General features: G+C 37.0%; 1 protein-coding gene across 1 annotated transcript in view; it reads right to left on the reverse strand.

Moving 5' to 3' along the window:
* Positions 1-18,632, reverse strand: part of TBCD (tubulin folding cofactor D) — a 448,209-nt gene that overhangs the window by 308,190 nt on the left and 121,387 nt on the right.

Raw genomic sequence — 18,632 nt, forward strand, 5'->3', positions numbered from 1 at the left:
ATGATTCTCCAGGGTCTTGTATTTGAAAGTCAAATTTTCTATTCAGTTCAGGTCTTTTCATAACAAATGCCTGAAAGTCCTCTTTCTCATTGAAATTCCATGTCTTCCTCTGAAAGATGATGCTTAGTTTTGCTGGGCATGTGATTTTTGGCTGTAGTCCCAGTTCCTTTGCCCTCTAGAATATCATATTCCATGCCCTCCGGTCCTTTAATGTAGAAGCTGCTAGAGCTTGCTTTATCCTTACTGGAGCTCCACAGTATTTAAATTCCTTTTTTCTAGCTGCTTGCAATATTTTCTCCTTGACCTGGGACCTCTGGAATTTGGCTATAATATTCCTGGAGGTTTTCCTTTTGGGATCTCTTTTAGGAGGTGATCAGTTAGATTCTTTCAATTTCTATTTTAGCTTCTGCTTCTAGAATATCAGGGCAATTTTCCCTCACAATCTCTTGGAGGATGGTGTCTAAGCTTGTTTTGATCATGGTTTTCAGGTAGTCCAATGATTTTCAAATTATCTCTCCTGGATTTATTTTCCAGGTCAGCTGTTTTTCCAATGAGATATTTCACATTGTTCTCTATTTTTTCATTCAATTGGATTTGCTTTACTATATCTTGGTTTCTCATAAGGTCACTAGCTTCCATTTGTTCAATCCTAATTCTTAGGCAGTTATTTTCATCAGACAGTTTTTTAATCTCCTTTTCCATGTGGTTTTTCAAACTGTTGACTTTTTTCTCATGACTCTGCTGCATCACTCTCATTTCTCTTTCCATTCTTTCCTCCCTCTCTCTGCATCTTCCTTCTATCTCTCCTACTTTCTCTTCAAAGTCCCTTTTGAGAGCTTCAATGGCCTGAGACCAGTTCATATTTTTCTTGGAAGCTTTGGATGTAGGGGCCCTGTGGTTGATTTCCTCATCTGATGGGGCCCCTTGATCTTCCTTGTCACTGAAGAAGCTTTCTATAATTCTTAACTTTCTTTCCTTGCTCATCTTTTACTTGACCTTAAACTCTCCACGGGGGGGGGGGGGGGGGGGGGGGCTGTTGTTTTTTTTTTTTTTGATCTACTACTGTTCCCAGCTTCAGAGGGTCCCAGGTGTTTTGGTTTGAGGGAGGGCAGATTTTATTCTCTCCTGGCCTGTTCTCTGGTCTGAAGATAACCTCAATCCTACTTACTAAACAACCAACCAGCAAAGCTTTCTGTGATGTGGTTCTTAGTTTCGACAAGCCTGCGCCCCTCCCCCACCTGGGCCTCCCACTGTTCAGGTTTTCTTCCTGGTTCCCTGCTGGGGTGGGACAGCCGAATTCCTCCCTATGTCCCGCTGATACCTCTGCACTTCCCCCCCTCCCCTGGCCAGCCATTCAGCCCTCTCACCCAACCGCATGCTCAGTTCTAGAACATGCTGGTGCTGTAGCTGATTCAGAGGCTCTGGGGTAAATTCCCAGGAGGTATATTTCAGCAAAGTATCTTTTAGTATCTCTGCTCAAATGCCAAGGTATGAGCTAGTAGATAGTATAGTTAGGTGAACTTGGAACTGGTTGGACAGACAGGCCTGATGTGAATTTGGAAGATCTGTAGCGTAGTGCCCCAAGAACAACCTATCCTTGACCCTGTACTATTTTACATTTTTTAAATAACCCAGATAAAGTTATAGATGTCATGCTTATCAAATTTACAGGACACAAAACTAAAATAGTGATATACTAAACCAGATGATAAAGTAGGTTGTAAAAAGATCTCAAAAGGTAAAATTATATCTATAGGCTATATGTAATGAGATGAATTTTAATAGGGATAAAAGTAAAGTCTTACTCTTGGGTTCCAAAAAATCAGTTTCATAAATACAAGGTGGAAAAGGCATAGATAGATAACAGTCTGAAAAAAGATCTGAGAGTTTTAGTAACAAGTTCAATAAATCAACAGTCAAAAAGAATGGCCAAAAAAAGCCAATGCAGTCTAAAGTTGTACTGAGAGGCATAGTATTAAGAAACAAGGGAAATTTTAATCATACTATCTACCACAGTCTAAAGAACTATGTTCAATTTTAAGCATGCTACATTTTAAGAAGGACATCAATAACAAGAAAGCATCCAGAAGTACGTGACCAGGTTAGTGAAAACTCTTTAGCCTGGAGAAGGGAAGACTTTAGGAAGAGAAGGTAAGAAAGGAAAGCTATCATAAAATATTTGCAGAGTTACCATATAGAAAAGGATGTAAACAAATTAGGGGTTTTTCTCCTGGGGTCCATATCTTTTCTTATATATTTAATAACTATTTCAATATAACCGGATGCCTTTATAATCCTATTTATTTTATTTTATTTGCATTTTAAAACACTACCTAAAAAACTATCCAGGAACTTCACCAGACTACCAAAGCGGGTCAACAATCCAAGAGATTAAGAACCCATAGATTAGCCTAAACATACTGAATCAGACATGAGTTTTCTCACGTGACCATTTTGTTAATGTGTTTGCTCTACAATGCACATTTTACAAGAGAAGGTGTCTACTGAGATGACAGAAAGGAGGAAGGTTAGAGAAAATAAAAGAGCATGAATAAAAATCATTTTTAAATGGATATGATAAAAGGAATGCAGAAGGAGACACAAATAAAGCAATATTTTTACTACCCCGTCAGGTTTAATATAGAAAAAAATTCTTTTTTAAAAAACTGATGCGGGGGTGGCTAGGTGGCGCAGTGGATAAAGCACCGGCCCTGGATTCAGGAGTACCTGAGTTCAAATTCGGCCTCAGACACTTGACACTTACTAGCTGTGTGACCCTGGGCAAGTCACTTAACCCCCATTGCCCCGCAAAAAAAAACCAAAACAAAAAAAAAAAAAAAAACTGATGCAAGACACTTCCAGTTTCTTATACAACCCTCTTCCATGTTCTTTTATCTCAAAATGTAAGTTTCTTGACAACTAACTTTACAATTTTAAAAATAAAGAATAGACTTATTCTGTTTGGCCCCAGAGGGCAGATCTAGAAACAATAGATAGTTTATCAGAAAAGCAGATGATGACTTAATATAAGATAAAAAAAGCAGCTTGAACTATTCAAAAGTAAAATGGAATTTAAAAGATTAAAGATTTAAGTTTATTTATGCATTTCTACACAAGCCCTAGCAGAACTTCACTTTGCTGGCATGGAGTCCAGTATATAGTTGATTGTACTGAATACGAAAAGTTACATTCAGAGCTATGAATTGTTATTGAAGAAGTCTAGCAACAGAAGAAAATAAATTGAATTAGAAGACATGGGAACGTCAATGTATTTTATCAAGAAGAAAACAATTTTGGCATCAGCAATTACCTAAAGAAGTTATCCATGAAGCTGCCTAAAGTCTTCAAGCCAAGGAAGAAAATAAAAAGTTAAAATAGACTATCAATACAAAAGAGAGGGGAAACAAAGCTCTTCCACCTGTTCTACCCTCTATTATGGAACAACCTAGTCTCTTTCAGTAGCTAGGATTGTTAGGCCCCTCCCCAAACAGCTTTCCTGGCTTTCATATGTGAATGATGAAATGACTCTGCTCTCAATTACCATCCAGAGATCAGCAGCAAAAGCTCAAGATTGTGTGTGGCACCAATATAAGGGAATAGGGACAGATGCTTTGGTTCTTCATGTTAAGGATTATTATGGAAGATGGCAAGGTAAAGGCAGGGCCTTCCTTGCCTGAGCTCTTCAAAATTCCCTTCCAAATAATGTTAAGATAATTCCTCAAAAGGAATTTTTTGGAGTGAAGTGGCAGAAACAACAAAAGGGTAGGGTAAAATAATACTCTAGCCTAAGACAATTTAGAAGGTAGGCAGGAAAAGTTTGTCTCATGAGTAAAATACAGGCCACACCAGCATAGGCCTCAACTTGGCAAGCCAGCAGCAGGCCTTGAGAGCAACTGAATCAGATGCAGCAGCTTCCAGAGCTCTCAGCCCACATATTGTAAAGGCATTAGACAACTGGTCTGAAGATTACAGGTGACCCTTTGCTGGTAGTGAGAGCACTTACATTGTTACATTGTTGCATCTGTTACACTGCCCATACTTGGGTATGGGTCATAGTCCCAGGGTAAAGAAAGTACTAATAGGAACAGGGACAGTGGACATAGTTCCAAGGCAGCCAGAAGGGCAGTGATCATACCTCTCCTTAGAGCATACCACCTTGGAAGAACTGAAAACTTACAGAAACACAGAACGAACTATAAAAACAACTGCACAAAAAAACCTGAAGCTTAGGAGTGTGTTGCCTCTACCCCAAGAGCAGAGCCCAACTTTAGCATAAAGTTAAACGTCAAGAAATAGGCTGGAAATGAATAAACAACAACAACAAAGAATCTGACCATTGAAAGTTACTATGGTGGGGGCAGCTAGGTGGCGCAGTGAATAAAGCACCAGCCCTGGATTCAGGAGTACCTGAGTTTAAATCCGGTCTTCGACACTTGACATTTATTAGATGTGTGACCCTGGGCAAGTCACTTAACCCCCACTGCCCCACAAACAAAACAAAACAAAACAAAACCATGTGAAATCATGAAAGTTACTATGGTGACAGGAAAAATTAAAGCAGCTACACAGAAAACCCCAAAGAAAAAAATGTCAATAAGTCTTGGGACCAAAAAGAAATCCTGGAAGAGCTGAAAAAAATTTTTTTTAAATCAAAGAAGAGAGATAGAGGAAAATCTGGGAAAAGAAATGAGAGTGATGCAAAAAAATCATGAAAAAAGAATCAACAGCTAAATAAAGGAGACATACACACACACACACACACTCTGAAGAAAATAACACTTTAAAAATAGGCTAAATAGTAAAAGACGCACAAAAATCCACATTAGAGAATAATTCCTTAAAAGGCAGAATTGGCCAGATGGAAAAGGAGGCATAAAAGTTAACTGAAGAAAATAATTCCTTAAAACCTAGAACTGGGAAAGTAGAAGCTAATAACAAGGTAAGACATCAAGAAGCAATAAACCAAAAACAAAAGAATGAAAATATTTTTAAAATGTGAAATATCTTATTGGCAAAAGAACTGACTGAGAAAACAAACTGAGGAGAGAAAATTTAAGAATTACTGGACTACCTGAAAGCCATGATCAAAAAAAGATCCTAGACATCATCTTCCAAGAAATTATCAAAGAAAACTGCCCTGATACTCTAGTAAAAAGGGGTAAAATAGAAATTGAAATAATCCACTGATCACCTCCTGAAAATTCAAAATCACAAAATGAAAACTCCCAGTAGTTTTCTCAGGAAAAATTTTACTTCAAGCAGCCAGAAAGAAATAATTCAAATACCATGAAGCCACAGTCAGGCTTACATAGGATTTTTCAGCTTCTATATTAAAGGATCAGAGGGCTTGCAATATGATGTCCTGGAGAGCAAAGGAGCAAAGATTACAACCAAAAATCACCTGCCCACCAAAATTGAGTATGATCCTTCAATGGGAAAATTACATTTAATGAAATAGAGGACTTTCAAGTATTACTGGTAAAAAGAGACCTGAATAAAAAATTTGATTTTCAAATACAAGACTCAAGGAAAAGTATAAAAAGGTAAACAGGGAAGAAAAATCACTAGAGAGTCAATAAGTTTCATCAGTTTACATTCCTAGATGGGAGATGATATTTGTAATTCCAGAGAATTTTATAATTATTAGTGCAATTGTTGTTTTTTGCCCTTCATTCTCAAAGAGGCCCATAAGATGGGGGGCAGGGGGGAGATATGTCGTGACTTGTACCAAACTGGATTTAAGGGAGATATGGCTGTGCAAATTCACCAGCCTCATTTTCTCCTCCAGAGCCATCTGCGTCCAGTGGCAAGATATAGATCAGGATGACTGCAGATGGCCCTAGATGTTTAAGGCAATTGGGGTTAAGTGACTTGTCCAGGACCACATAGCTAATAAGTGTCTGAGGTGAGATTTGAACTCAGATCCTTCCAACTTCAGGGCCAATGCTCTATCCACTTCACTACCTAGCAGCCCCTAGGACAGTTAGGAGTCTACATAGACAGAAGACACAGGTATGAATTAACCATAATGAGATAATGCAAAAAAATAAAATAAAGGAGTAAAAAAAAGAGATGCAGGGAGAGAAGGGGGAGGGAGAGGTAGAATGGGAAAATTATAACATATATAAAAGGCACAAAAGAGATTTTTAAATGGAGGGGAAGATGGTGGAGTACCAAGCAACACATGAACCTTACTCATCAGAATTAGCTCAAAGAGGGAATAATAGACACAATCAGTTGGGTATAGAAATCTCTCAATCTCTCTCTCTCTCTCTCTCTGTGTATATATATATATATATATATATATATATATATATATATATATATATATATATATGTATGTATGTATGTATGTATGTATGTATGTATGTATGTATGTAAAAAGGCACAGGAGAAGAAGGGTTGGGAGGATGAGTCTGGAGAGCAGACTGTGGGAGGTGATAGAAACAAAACACTTTTGAGTAGAGATATGATTAAAGGAGAAAAAGAATGAAGGATAAATGGGGGAGGAATAAGGAGAGAGGGAAATACACTGTAATCATAACTGTGAATGGGAATGGGATAAACTCACTCATAAAATGAAAATGGATAAAAGAGTAGATTATATGATTTAGATATTGACAGCTAATATCAGAAGCAAATTTGGAGAGCACGGAATAGTTGACCTGTCTGATATATGGATAAGGGAAGAATTTATAACCAGACAAGGGATAGAAAGGATTATAGCATATGAAATGGATCATTTTTATTATACTAAATTTCAAAAGTTTACATAAAACAACACCAATGCAGCCAAGATTAGAAGGAAAACAGAAAAAGAGGGAGGGGGGATGTTGCATCAAGTTTCTCTGATAAAGGCCTCATTTCTTAATATATAGAAGACTGAGTCAAATTTATAAGAATCCAAGTCATTCATAAATTGATAGTCAAAGGATATGACCAGGCAGTTTTCAGAGGAAAAAAATCAAAGCTATCTATAGTCATATGAAAAAATGTTTTAAATCACTATTGATTAGAAAAATACAAATTAAAACAACTCTGAGATATAACCTCATACCTATCAGATTGGCTAATATGACAGAAAAGGAAAATAACAAATGTTGGAGGGGATGTAGGAAAATTGGGACACTAATGCACTGTTGGTTGGAGTTGTAAACTGACCCAACCATTCTGGAAAACAAGTTGGAACTATGCCCAAAGGGACATAAAATTGTGACTCACTGATACCATTACTAGGTCTGTATCTCAAAGAGATTGGGGGGGGGGGGGGCAGGGAGATCTATATGTACAAAAATATTTATAGCAACTCTTTTTGTGGTAGCGAAGAATTACAAATCAAGAGGATTCCCATCAATTGGGGAATGACTGTAAAGGTTGTGGTATATGATTGTGATAGAATACTACTGTGCTATAAGAAATAATGAGCAAGATACTTTTGGAAAAACCTGGGAACACTTAGATGAACTGATGCAAAGTGAAGTGAGAAAAACCAGGAAAATATTGTACATAGTAATAGCAATACTGTACAATGATCAACTATTCTCAGAAATGCAATTATCTAAGACAACTTTGAAGGACTTATGATGAATAATGCTACCCACTTCCTGAAAAAGAACTGATCAAGTCTGAATGCAAACCAAAACATACTTTTTTTAAAATTAATAAAGTATTTTATTTTTTTCCCGTTACATGTAAAGACAGTTCTCAACTTTTGTTTCAAAGCATACTTTTTAAAAAAACTTTATTTTATTTAGGGTTTTTTGGGGGAAGGAGGAGATCTATATTTTCTTTTACAACATGACTAATACAGAAATATGTTTTGCCTGATTGCACATATATAACCTCTATCAAATTGCTTACTTTCTCAATGGGGGAGAGAGGGAAGGAAGAGATTTTGGAACTCAAAAAAAATTTTTTTAATTAATGTAAAAAATTGTTTTACATATAATTGGAAAAAATAAAAATATTAGAGCAAAAATGTTAAAAGGAATGTTATGAATAGATGAATGAATGAGTATTTATTAAATATTATGTGGAAACCCTGGGGATACTATTCTCAAGGAATTCATATTCTAATAAGGAAAGAAAACACATATAAAAGGTTTCAACTAAAAGAAAACACACTATTGGGGGGGGGGGCAATGGGGGTTAAGTGACTTGCCCAGGGTCACACAGCTAGTAAGTGTCAAGTATCTGAGGCTGGATTTCAACTCAGGTCTTCCTGACTGCCGGGTCAGCACTTTAACCACTGCGCCATCTAGCTACCCCTGAAAAGACACTATTTTAATTTCGTCTTTGTTACCTTGGCACTTAGCATATAACATGCATAGACCCTTAATAAATATTTGTCAAATTGAATTAAATTCTCTTAAATTAAATTCTCTTCCACTTCTCTCTCTTTCTCTCTCTCTCTTTTATTTTTTTTTAATTTTTAAATTTTTTTTTTAGTGAGGCAATTGGGGTTAAGTGACTTGCCCAGGGTCACACAGCTAGTAAGTGTCAAGTGTCTGATGCTGGATTTGAACTCAGGTACTCCTGACTCCAGGGCCGGTGCTCTATCCACTGTGCCACCTAGCTGCCCCTCTTCCACTTCTCTTAATCCTTACAGCAGGACTAATAGGAAACCACAGCCCTCAAGCTGACCAGCAGCCAAGCCTTTGTATACTCTATGTACCCAAATCTTTTACTAACAGCTTTGCTCTACACCCATATCTTTCAACACTGAACACCAATCTAACAAACCTCCACTTCCCTTCTTTCTGAACATAAACTAAAGAGTGCTTCTGCAGAGAAGATCCAATGAAAACCTCTTGCTTTACAAATTAATACTGTTCAACACCAGCTTGGCCTTTGCTGCTACTGAGCAGTGCTTTTATTAATCACTCTACTATGAAACTCGGAAGTTTAAATCTTCTCTTCTTTCTCCTTTAGACCCCCAAATCAAGGAGCCCTACTGGCAACTATAGAAAAGATTTAATTTCAGAATAACTAAGGTCAATTGTTATAGCAGCTCAATGACATATAATTAACTACAACCTAAATATATGCATTTTTACATTCTTCCCTTCAGAGAAACAGAACCACTTTCTTTCTAAAACTAAATGTTCAATCTGAACTCTGTATCACATTATGTCACACTCAAAACCCCACTAAAATCTATCTCTCCCTCTCCATCAACTTCTTCCTTCTCTTCTCAATTCAAATATACAACAAAATATTTATAGTAGCATCTTTTGATACAGCAAAAAATTAAAAAAATATATATGCCATCAACTGCAGAATAATTAAACAAATTGTGACACATGAATGTAACAGACTGTTATAGTGCTGTAAGAAATGATGGCTGTATATCTGATTACCTGCCACCTCAGGGAGTGGGAAGGAGAGGGAGGCAAATGAGGGATAAAAACTAGAACCCAAAACTATAAATTTTGTACATCGTACATATTTTCAAACTTTAAACATATTGATCAGTTATGCTTTTTTTTCTCTTTTTCTTTTGTTGTCTTAAGAAAAACAGTATTTGTTATGTGGGATGGCTCTCAGAAAGGGAGAAGAAGACTGAGAGAGACTATGGTAATGTAAACAACAAAAAACATCAATAAAAACAGATTTTTTAAAAAGTAGGCCCGAAGTTGGGACTTAAAAGGAGAAAGCTTAGATAAGGACAAAGGCTGGAAAAATCAATACAGAGTGTATGAATATGCATAATGTTATAGGGGAAAAATAATTTTTGGAAGTCAGATTTATACAAAACAGTAATGAAAGATAAATTTGGAAAGAACATTATTATCAGGTTGTAGTTATCAGGCTAAATAGTTTAAACTTTACCATATACAGGTCATATACAATAGGTTCCTTCACTTGGTCTCCTCACACTCAGACTTCACCATTCCACCAAAACTGTTATCAGTAATGATCTCCTAACTGCCAATTCCAATTGACTTTTTAAAATCCTCATCCTTCTTGACCCGTCTGCAGCATTTGACATTGCTGATCAATCTCTTCTCCATGATAGTCTCATCTCCCTTTGTTTTATGGATTAACTTTCTCTCTCTCTCTCTCAGTTCTCCTATCTATCCTGACTAATATTTCTCAGCTCACATCTGTTAACTATGGGGGTACCACAGGACTCATTCATAGGAAAGTTTCTCTTTTCCCTCAATAGTACTTCATTTGGTGATCTCATTAGCTCCCATGGACTGAAGTATCATCTCTATGCTGATAATTTTCAGATCTACTTATCCAGCCCTAACAGTCTCATAACTCCAACTGCCTATTAGACCTCTTGAACTGAATATGCAACTGCTTTTTAGACATCTCAAACTAGATGGCTGTAGCTATCTTAAAATCAATATATCCAAAACTGAACTCATTATCTTCCCCACCCCCAACCCTATATACTTTCCTATTACCATCCTTCTGGTCCCCCAGGCTCACAATCTCAGTCTCATCCTCAATTCTTCACTATCCCTCATGCCCCCATATCCAATCTGTTGCCAAGAACTGTTTACCTGAACTCGTTAACATTTCTCAAATTCATCCCTTCTCTCTTCTGATATTGCTACCACTTTCTTACAGGCCCTCATCTCTCCAACCTGTATGTACTAATCTAACAGCTTGCTGGTTGAGTTGCCTGCAGCAAATTTATCTTCATTCCAGTCTACCCTCCATTCAGTCAAAAAATGATTTTCCTTTAGTGCAAATCTGACCACGTCACCTCACCCTCCAACTCAGTGAACTCCAATGGCTCACTATTGCCTCTAGGATCAGATATAAAATCCTCCATTTTGCATTCAAATCTCCTCATAACTTGTCCTTCCCCCATCTTTCCAATCTCCTCACACCTTATACCCTAATACTTATGCTCTCAACCAATGACACTAGCCTTTTTGCTATTCTTACAAAAAAACACTCCATCTGTGCCTTCTGTGTATTTTCACTAACTATACCACAAGCATGAAATGCTCGTTTCTGCTTCTTGGATTCCACGGCATTATTTAAATCTCATCTAAAATCTCAATTCCTCCTGGAAGCCCTTCCAGACCCCACTGAATTCTGGTGCCTTTTCTTTTGATTGATTATCCCAAATTTATCCTACATATAACTTGTTTGTACATAATGGTTTGCATGTTTTCTCCCTTGTTACACTGAAAGCTCCTCAAGGACAGAGATTGTCTTTTGTCTTTCTTTGTATCCCCCTCATTTAGAATATTGCCTGACACACCATAGGTGCTTAATAAAGGCTTATCAAATGACTAACTGACATAAAAGGAAAATTAGGAGCTAGCTGAGAGTACTGGATTTTCAAGAAAATATTGTGAAGCAGTATAGTGTTGAGGAAAAAAATACTTTAAGAGTCAGAAGACATGGAATAGAATTCCATTTCTGACTAATCATTTAATACTTCCACATTTTGGCCAAGTCACTTAAAAAGAAGGGGTTAAATCAGGTGACTTCTAAAGTTCCGTCTTTTCCTATCCGTGCTCCAAAGATGAGTTTGATTTTACATGTATTTAGTTAGAAGGACTATGGAATGCACATGTACAGATGTCTAAAACTCAAGAGGAGATATGGGACTGAATTGTAGGCAAAAAGCCATATCTAGTGATAAAGGTCTGTGAATCATTCATGAGGAAGTAACAATTTAAACCTTGAAAATAGGTGTATTCTCCAGAAGAGAAAGGATACAAGCAAGAAAAACAGAACATATAAGACTAAGCATTGGGAGTATGCTTCTATTTCAGAGCTGAAGCATCATTTATCTTTTACTGTCCCATAAGGTAAAATCTTCCTTCAAATTCAAAATCTGTCATATATTCTCACACCTGAGCACTCGCAATTGCAACACTTCTATCCCCTACCTCCATCAACCCTCACGGCAATCATCACAGAAGGCAATTCCTGTGAAGAAGAGGCCAGTCATCCCTGCCAATTGGGAACCAGTTGTTTTCATAGGGCAAGCATGCCAGGCTAGCAAAGAATCCTAAGGGAAAGATAGGAAGCAGCATGTGTCAAGCAAGTCAAATTACCATATCCTCTAAGATACTGCAAAAATCAATGGCCTTTTCTCAATCCTCATTCTTTTTGAGCTCTCTGCAAGTCTTTGATACTGTTCATCACCTTCTCTTCCTTCATACTCTCATCTCTAGGTTTCTGAGACACTTCTCTCTCCAGGTTCTCCTACCACCAATAAGACTGCTCCTCTCAGTTTCCTTTGCTGGACCTCATCTAAGTCATGCCCTCTAACCATAGGTGTCACTCAGGGTTCTCCCCTGGGCCCTCTTCTGTTCTCCTTTTATATTAGTTCACTTACAGATATCTAGCAGCTCCCAAGGATTTAATTACCATCTCTATACTGATGATTCTCAAATCTATGGATCCTACCCTAAACTCTAACTACCTTTCAGCCATCTCAAATTTCATGTTAATTAGACATCTTAAATTCAACATATCTAAAACAGAACTCATTGTCTTTTCTCCTAAACCTTCCACCACCACCACCACCACCACCACCACCAATTGAAGGCAACACCATCATTCTAGTTCCTTAGGCTCACAACTTAGGTGTTTTCCTCATCTCCTCACTCACTCTCAACTTCTATATTCAATCTGTTACCAAGACTATTGATTTCACCTTTGCAACATTTCTCATCACATTCTCTCCTCTGATACTGACACCATTCTTGTGTAGGTCCTCATCACTTTATACCTGAATTACTGCAATAGCCTCCTAGTGGGTCTACCTGCCAGTAGTATCTTCCCATTCCAATCAATCCTCCATTTAGCAGAGAGTGATTTTCCCACAGCACAAGTCCAACAATGTCACCTTCATACTCAATAAACTCCACTGGTTCCCTATTACTTCCTGGACCAAATACAGAAGTCTCAGTGTGGCACTCAAAGTTCTACTCCTCCCCTTATCTTTCCAATCATCTTACACCTTATACCTCAAAAGTACTCTTCAATCCAGTGACACTGACTTACTGGCTATTCCATGAACAAGACACCCCATCTCTTGGCTCTGGGAATTTTTACCAGCTGTAATGTTCTCCCTCCTCATCTTCTCTTCCTAACTTCCTTAGGTTACTACAATTCCCAGCTAAAGTCTAATCTTCTACTGGAAGCTTTTCTCAATCCCTCCATTAATTATTTCCTATCTATATAGCTTTATTGTACACACCTGTTTGCTTGTTGTCTCCTAAATTAGATTGTGAGCTCCTAAAGATCAGGAATTCTTTTGCCTTTCTTTTTATCCCCAGCACTTAGGACACTGCCTGACACAAAACAGGCTCTTAAAAAATACTTACTGACTTTATAAATAAGTTACTTACTGACATGATTAAAAAATTCTCCATTTATTCAGTCAGATGAAGTTGTTAGTTTTGCTAACCTACAGAAGCATATAATCTATTCCTATTGAGGGAGCAATAACCTAAGCCTCATTTGTCCATAAAAGCTATTGAAATGGGGGTGGGAGCAGGGCAGGTAGGTGGCACAGTAAATAAAGCACCAGGCCTGGATTCAGGAGGACCTGAGTTCAAATCTAGCCTCAGACACTTGATATTTACTAGCTGTGTGACCATGGGCAAGTCACTTAACCCTCATTGCCCTGGAAAAACAAAAAACAACAACAAAAAAAGCTATTGAAATGGTCCTCAAAATTTAACTAGTTTAGGATTAAGTAGTGCTTTACCATCAACCTATCTTCCTCATGCCCTAAGTACAAAAACTAAGGCATGAGTGATCACCCAGCCCATACCTTCTGACCAATAAACCAATGTGACCAGGGCTCAACATAAAGAAATTTTGTCCAGATGGATCAATTTTCACAATATCTTTCCCTAGCTATGGCTAAATATTTGTTAACTTTTTACAAGTGTCTCACTTCATTTCAATTTCAAAACTGAGCTATCAAACTAGCCTGAGAAAGCTAAGCCTACTACAATAATCATAGTACTCTAGAAAAACATATGCCACGTGACAGAGCCTTCAAAGAAAAAATATGGACAAATCAATCAAAACTTCTCATTACTACTACTGGAAAAGGCATAGCCTACTGGAGAAGGAAATGACAAACCAATCCAGTATTTCTTCCAAGAAAACCCCATGGACAGTACTAAAATGAGAAAACAGATGACACAGGAAGATGAGTCCTCAGGTCGGAAGGTGTCCAATATGCTACTGGGGAACAGCAGAGGACAGCTACAAGTGCCTCCGGTAATAATGAAGAGGCTGGGGCAAAATCAAAAGGAAGCTCAGCTGCCTCTGGTGACAAAAAGAAAGTCTGATCCTGCAAGAAACCTGAAATGTAAGAGCTATGAGCTAAGCTAGATGTGGTCAAACAGAAGATGGAAAGATTAAACATCAACATCTTGGGCATCAGTGAATTTAAATGGGAATGGGTTAATTTAATTCAGATGATCATGACATATACTATTTTGGGCAAGAATCCCTTAGAAGAAATAGAGTACTCCTCATGGTCAATAAAGGGTAAAATAAATCAGTACTGGGGTACAATTTCAAAAATGACAAAATGATATCTGTTTGAATCCAACGTAAACCATTCAACATCACAGTAGTAAAAGTCTGTGTTCCAACCTCTGGTCAGTGGTTGATCAACTGATCAACCAATTAACCAAAGAGGCTAAAGTTGATCAGTTCTGTGAAGATATACAACATCTTATAGAAATAATACCGAAAAAAGATATCACATTCACCATATGGGATAGGAAATCAAAAGATAATGGGAAGAACAGGAAAACTTGGCCTTGGCGTACAAAATAAAGCAGGCCAGAGACTAATAGAATTTTGTCAAAATACCTCATTGGTCATAACACATTTTTTCAACAACCCAAAAGGCAACTCTACACATGGACATCACTAGACAGTCAGTATAGAAAACTGATTGATTAGCTCTATACGGTCAGTTAAAACAAGACCTGGAGCTGATTGAAGATCAGACCATGAGCTTACTATTGCAAAATTCAGACTTAAATTGAAGAAAGTACGGAAAATCATCAGACTATATAGGTGTGACCTACATAACATCTCTCTTTTTTTTTAATTTTATTTTTTGCAGAGCAATGAGGGTTAAGTGACTTGCCCAGGGTCATACAGCTAGTAAGTGTCAAGTGTCTGAGGCCGGACTTGAACTCAGGTCCTCCTGAATCCAGGGCCAGCGCTTTATCCACTGTGCCACCTAGCTGCCCCCAATAACATTTCTTATTAAACAAAGCAGAGATGATGAATGGATTTAAGGAAATATATCTAGTAAATAGTGCCTGAAGAACTATAGGCAAAGATTCACAACATTATATAGGAGGCAGCAACAAAAAACATTCAAAGAAAAAGAAGAGCAAGAAAGCAAAATGACTGTCTGATGACAAACAGTGAAGGAAAGAAGGAAAACAAAAGGGAAAGATATGCCCAACTGAATATAGAATTCCAGAGAAGAGCAAGGAAAGACAAAACGGTTTTCTTAAATGAGCAATGCAAAGAAATAAAGGAAAACAATAGAATGAGAAAGACAAGAGATCTATTCAAGAAAATTAGAGATATTAAGAGAAAGTTTCATGCAACAATGGGTATAATAGAAGACAAAAATTGTAGGTATTTAACAGAAGCAGAAGAGATTAAGAAGAGGTGGTGAGAATATACAAAAGTACTACACAAGAAAGATCTTAAAATCACTGCTAACCACAATGGTGTGGTTACTGATGTAGAGTCAGACATCCTGAAGAATGAAGTCAAGTGGGCCTTAAGAAGTATTGCTAATAATAATGCTGGTGGAGGTGACAATTCCAGTTGAGCTATTTAAAACCCTAAAAGATGATCCTGTTAAAGTTCTGTTCTCAATATACCAGCAAACTGGAAAATACAACAATAGCCACTGGATTGGAAAAGATGAATTTACATACCTATCCTAAAATGAAAGAATGTTAGAACTACCGAACTGCATTCATTTCACATGCTACAAAGGTTATTCTTAAGATTCTGCAAGCTAGGTTTTAGCAATGTGGAAACCAAGAATTACAAGAAGAGCAGGCTGGTTTTCAAAGAGGCAGAGAAACGAGAAAGCAAATTGCCAACATTCACTGGATTATGGAAAAAGCAAGGGAATGCCAAAAAAAACCATCTGCTTCTGCTTCACTGACTATACTAAAGTCTTTGACTGTGTAGATCACAACAAAATGTTGTAAGTCCTCAAAGATATGGTAGTACTAGATCGTCTTACTTGTCTCCTGAGGAACCTGTATGCAGGCCAAGAAATAATAGTTAGAACCAAACATGGAACAACTGATTGGTTTAAGACTGGAAAAGAAGTAAGACAAAACTGTGTATTGTCACTTCCCCTTATTTATTTAACTTATATGCAGAGTACATCAGAGTACAGAAAAGTGCCAGGATGGATGAATCAAAAGCTAGAATTAAGGATGCTGAAAGAAATATCAACAATCTCAGATATGCATATGATACCACTCTGATGGCAGAAGGGGAAGAGGAATTAAGAAACCTCTGGATGAAGGTGAAAGAGAAGAGTGTAAAAGTTGGCTTGAAGCTTAACATCAAAAAAACTAAAATCTTGGCAAACTGTTCCATCACTTCCTGGCAAATAGAAAGAAAAAAAAAATGGAACCAGTGTCATATTTTATATTTTGGGGCTCAAAGATCACTGCATATGGTCACTAAAGTCATGAAATGAAAAGATGCCTACTTCTTCAGAAGAAAAGCTATGGCAAATATGGACAGCATACTAAAAAGCAGAGAAATCACCTTGCTGACAGAGGTCTGTACAGTCAAGTTTTGGTTTTACCCATAGCAATGTATGGCTGTGAGAGTTGGACTATAAGGAAAATTGAGTATTGCAGAATCAATGCTTTCGAATCGTGGTGCTAGAGAAGGCTTCTGAGAATCCCTTGGACAGCAAGGAGGTCAATACTTAAATTAATCAATATTAAAATTAATCAATCAGTCAATACTTAAATTGATTCAGGCTATATTCATTGTAAGATCAAATACTAAAGCTGAAGCATAGATACTCTGGCTACATAATGAGAAGAGAAGACTTATTTGAAAAGACCCTGATGTTGGGAAAGACTGAAGGCAAAATGAGAACTTAGAAGAAGAGATGGATAGACAATATTATGGAAACAAAGAACATGAATTTGGACAGACTTCAAGACTTTGAGAGATAGTTCAGGATAGAAAGGCCTGGCATGCTCTATGGTCCACAGGATCACAAAAAGTCAAATATAACTGAACAATATTAATAAATGATAAATCAGTATCAATATTTTCATACAAAAAAGGGAAAACAAATTTGTTCCTTACAGGATATAATTTTTCTCTATAAATAGTGAAAGATAACCAAAACTGTTTTCATTGTGAAATCTAAGTGCCACAAGACAATCCCCCCAAAGGGTTTGTGCTTCATGAATATACTGCAATCTTTTTTTTTGTTACAGGATATATCTACCAAGTTTTTAGCATTGTCCTGAGAATGGCAACCAATATTTGACATATTGTTAATGCACTCCTTAAATTGTCAGTGGGCATGCTTGAGGCTAAGTGCAAGAGGAAACATGTTTAAGAAAGAACACACTACTTTGTTTCATGCTTGCAGAATTGGGTTGGTTGTTTGTTTTCTGACTAACAAATATTTAGGCATCCTGACATGCTGACAGCACAGTTTTCTACAAGACTGCCATGACCATTCACTATGCCAATTCTAGAAGTAGAGCAAACTAAAAATGAAGGGTTTTTTTGTTAAGGACCAGGACAGCTGAAACTAAATTACATCTGTACTCAAACTGGGTTGCTACTGCAAAAATGGAAGATATTTTATTCAGGAAAAAAAATTCCTTTAGGTAGGTAAGAAAAAGTACCAACCATCTCCCTCAAAAAAAAAAAATGCCACTGTAGGACAATGCTTCTCTACTACAGCATTTACAGAAATCTCTGTAAATGCTTCAAAGTTACCTAAAAACTACCATACAGCTATTCACTGAACTTAAGTTCATATGAATCTATCAGGATTTGAACCCCTATTTCTGAAAAAGAAAAGATAACATATTAACAGGGCTCTGCAAATAAACTGGAACCAATGCATACTTTATATTGAAAAGACTATTCTTGATCAGCATTATCAGCTTGAAGACACTCAGAAAGAAACACTTCATTAACCAATTTTTCTTCTTTTCTTGATTTTTTTTTAAGGCATTGCTGGGTAAACATATATAAGCAACACATTACAAAAACATAAAATTATTTTATACTACTACTGGTCAACCACAAATTCTATGTGAGGAAACATGGTATAAGAAAGTGATGAACTTGTAGTCAGGAGAGTGGAGTTTGAACACCACCACAGACACTTACTAGATGTGATTTAACCTCTCTGACTCACAGGTCCCTCATCTGTAAAATGAGGATAATAATCTTACATTACTTATACCTTAAAGCATTCTATAAATATATTACTGCTACTTATTATTATAGGGCTTATACTATGATCTCAAAATCTTTCCATTTGGACTGTCATATTATGAAGGCAATACAAAGTATTAAACTGTGCATGTTCTTTGATCCAGAAATTCTACTACTAGGTCTAAACCTCTCTCTAACCCCAA

Source organism: Dromiciops gliroides, chromosome 4 (genome assembly GCF_019393635.1).
Source record: "Dromiciops gliroides isolate mDroGli1 chromosome 4, mDroGli1.pri, whole genome shotgun sequence".
NCBI lineage: Eukaryota > Metazoa > Chordata > Mammalia > Microbiotheria > Microbiotheriidae > Dromiciops > Dromiciops gliroides.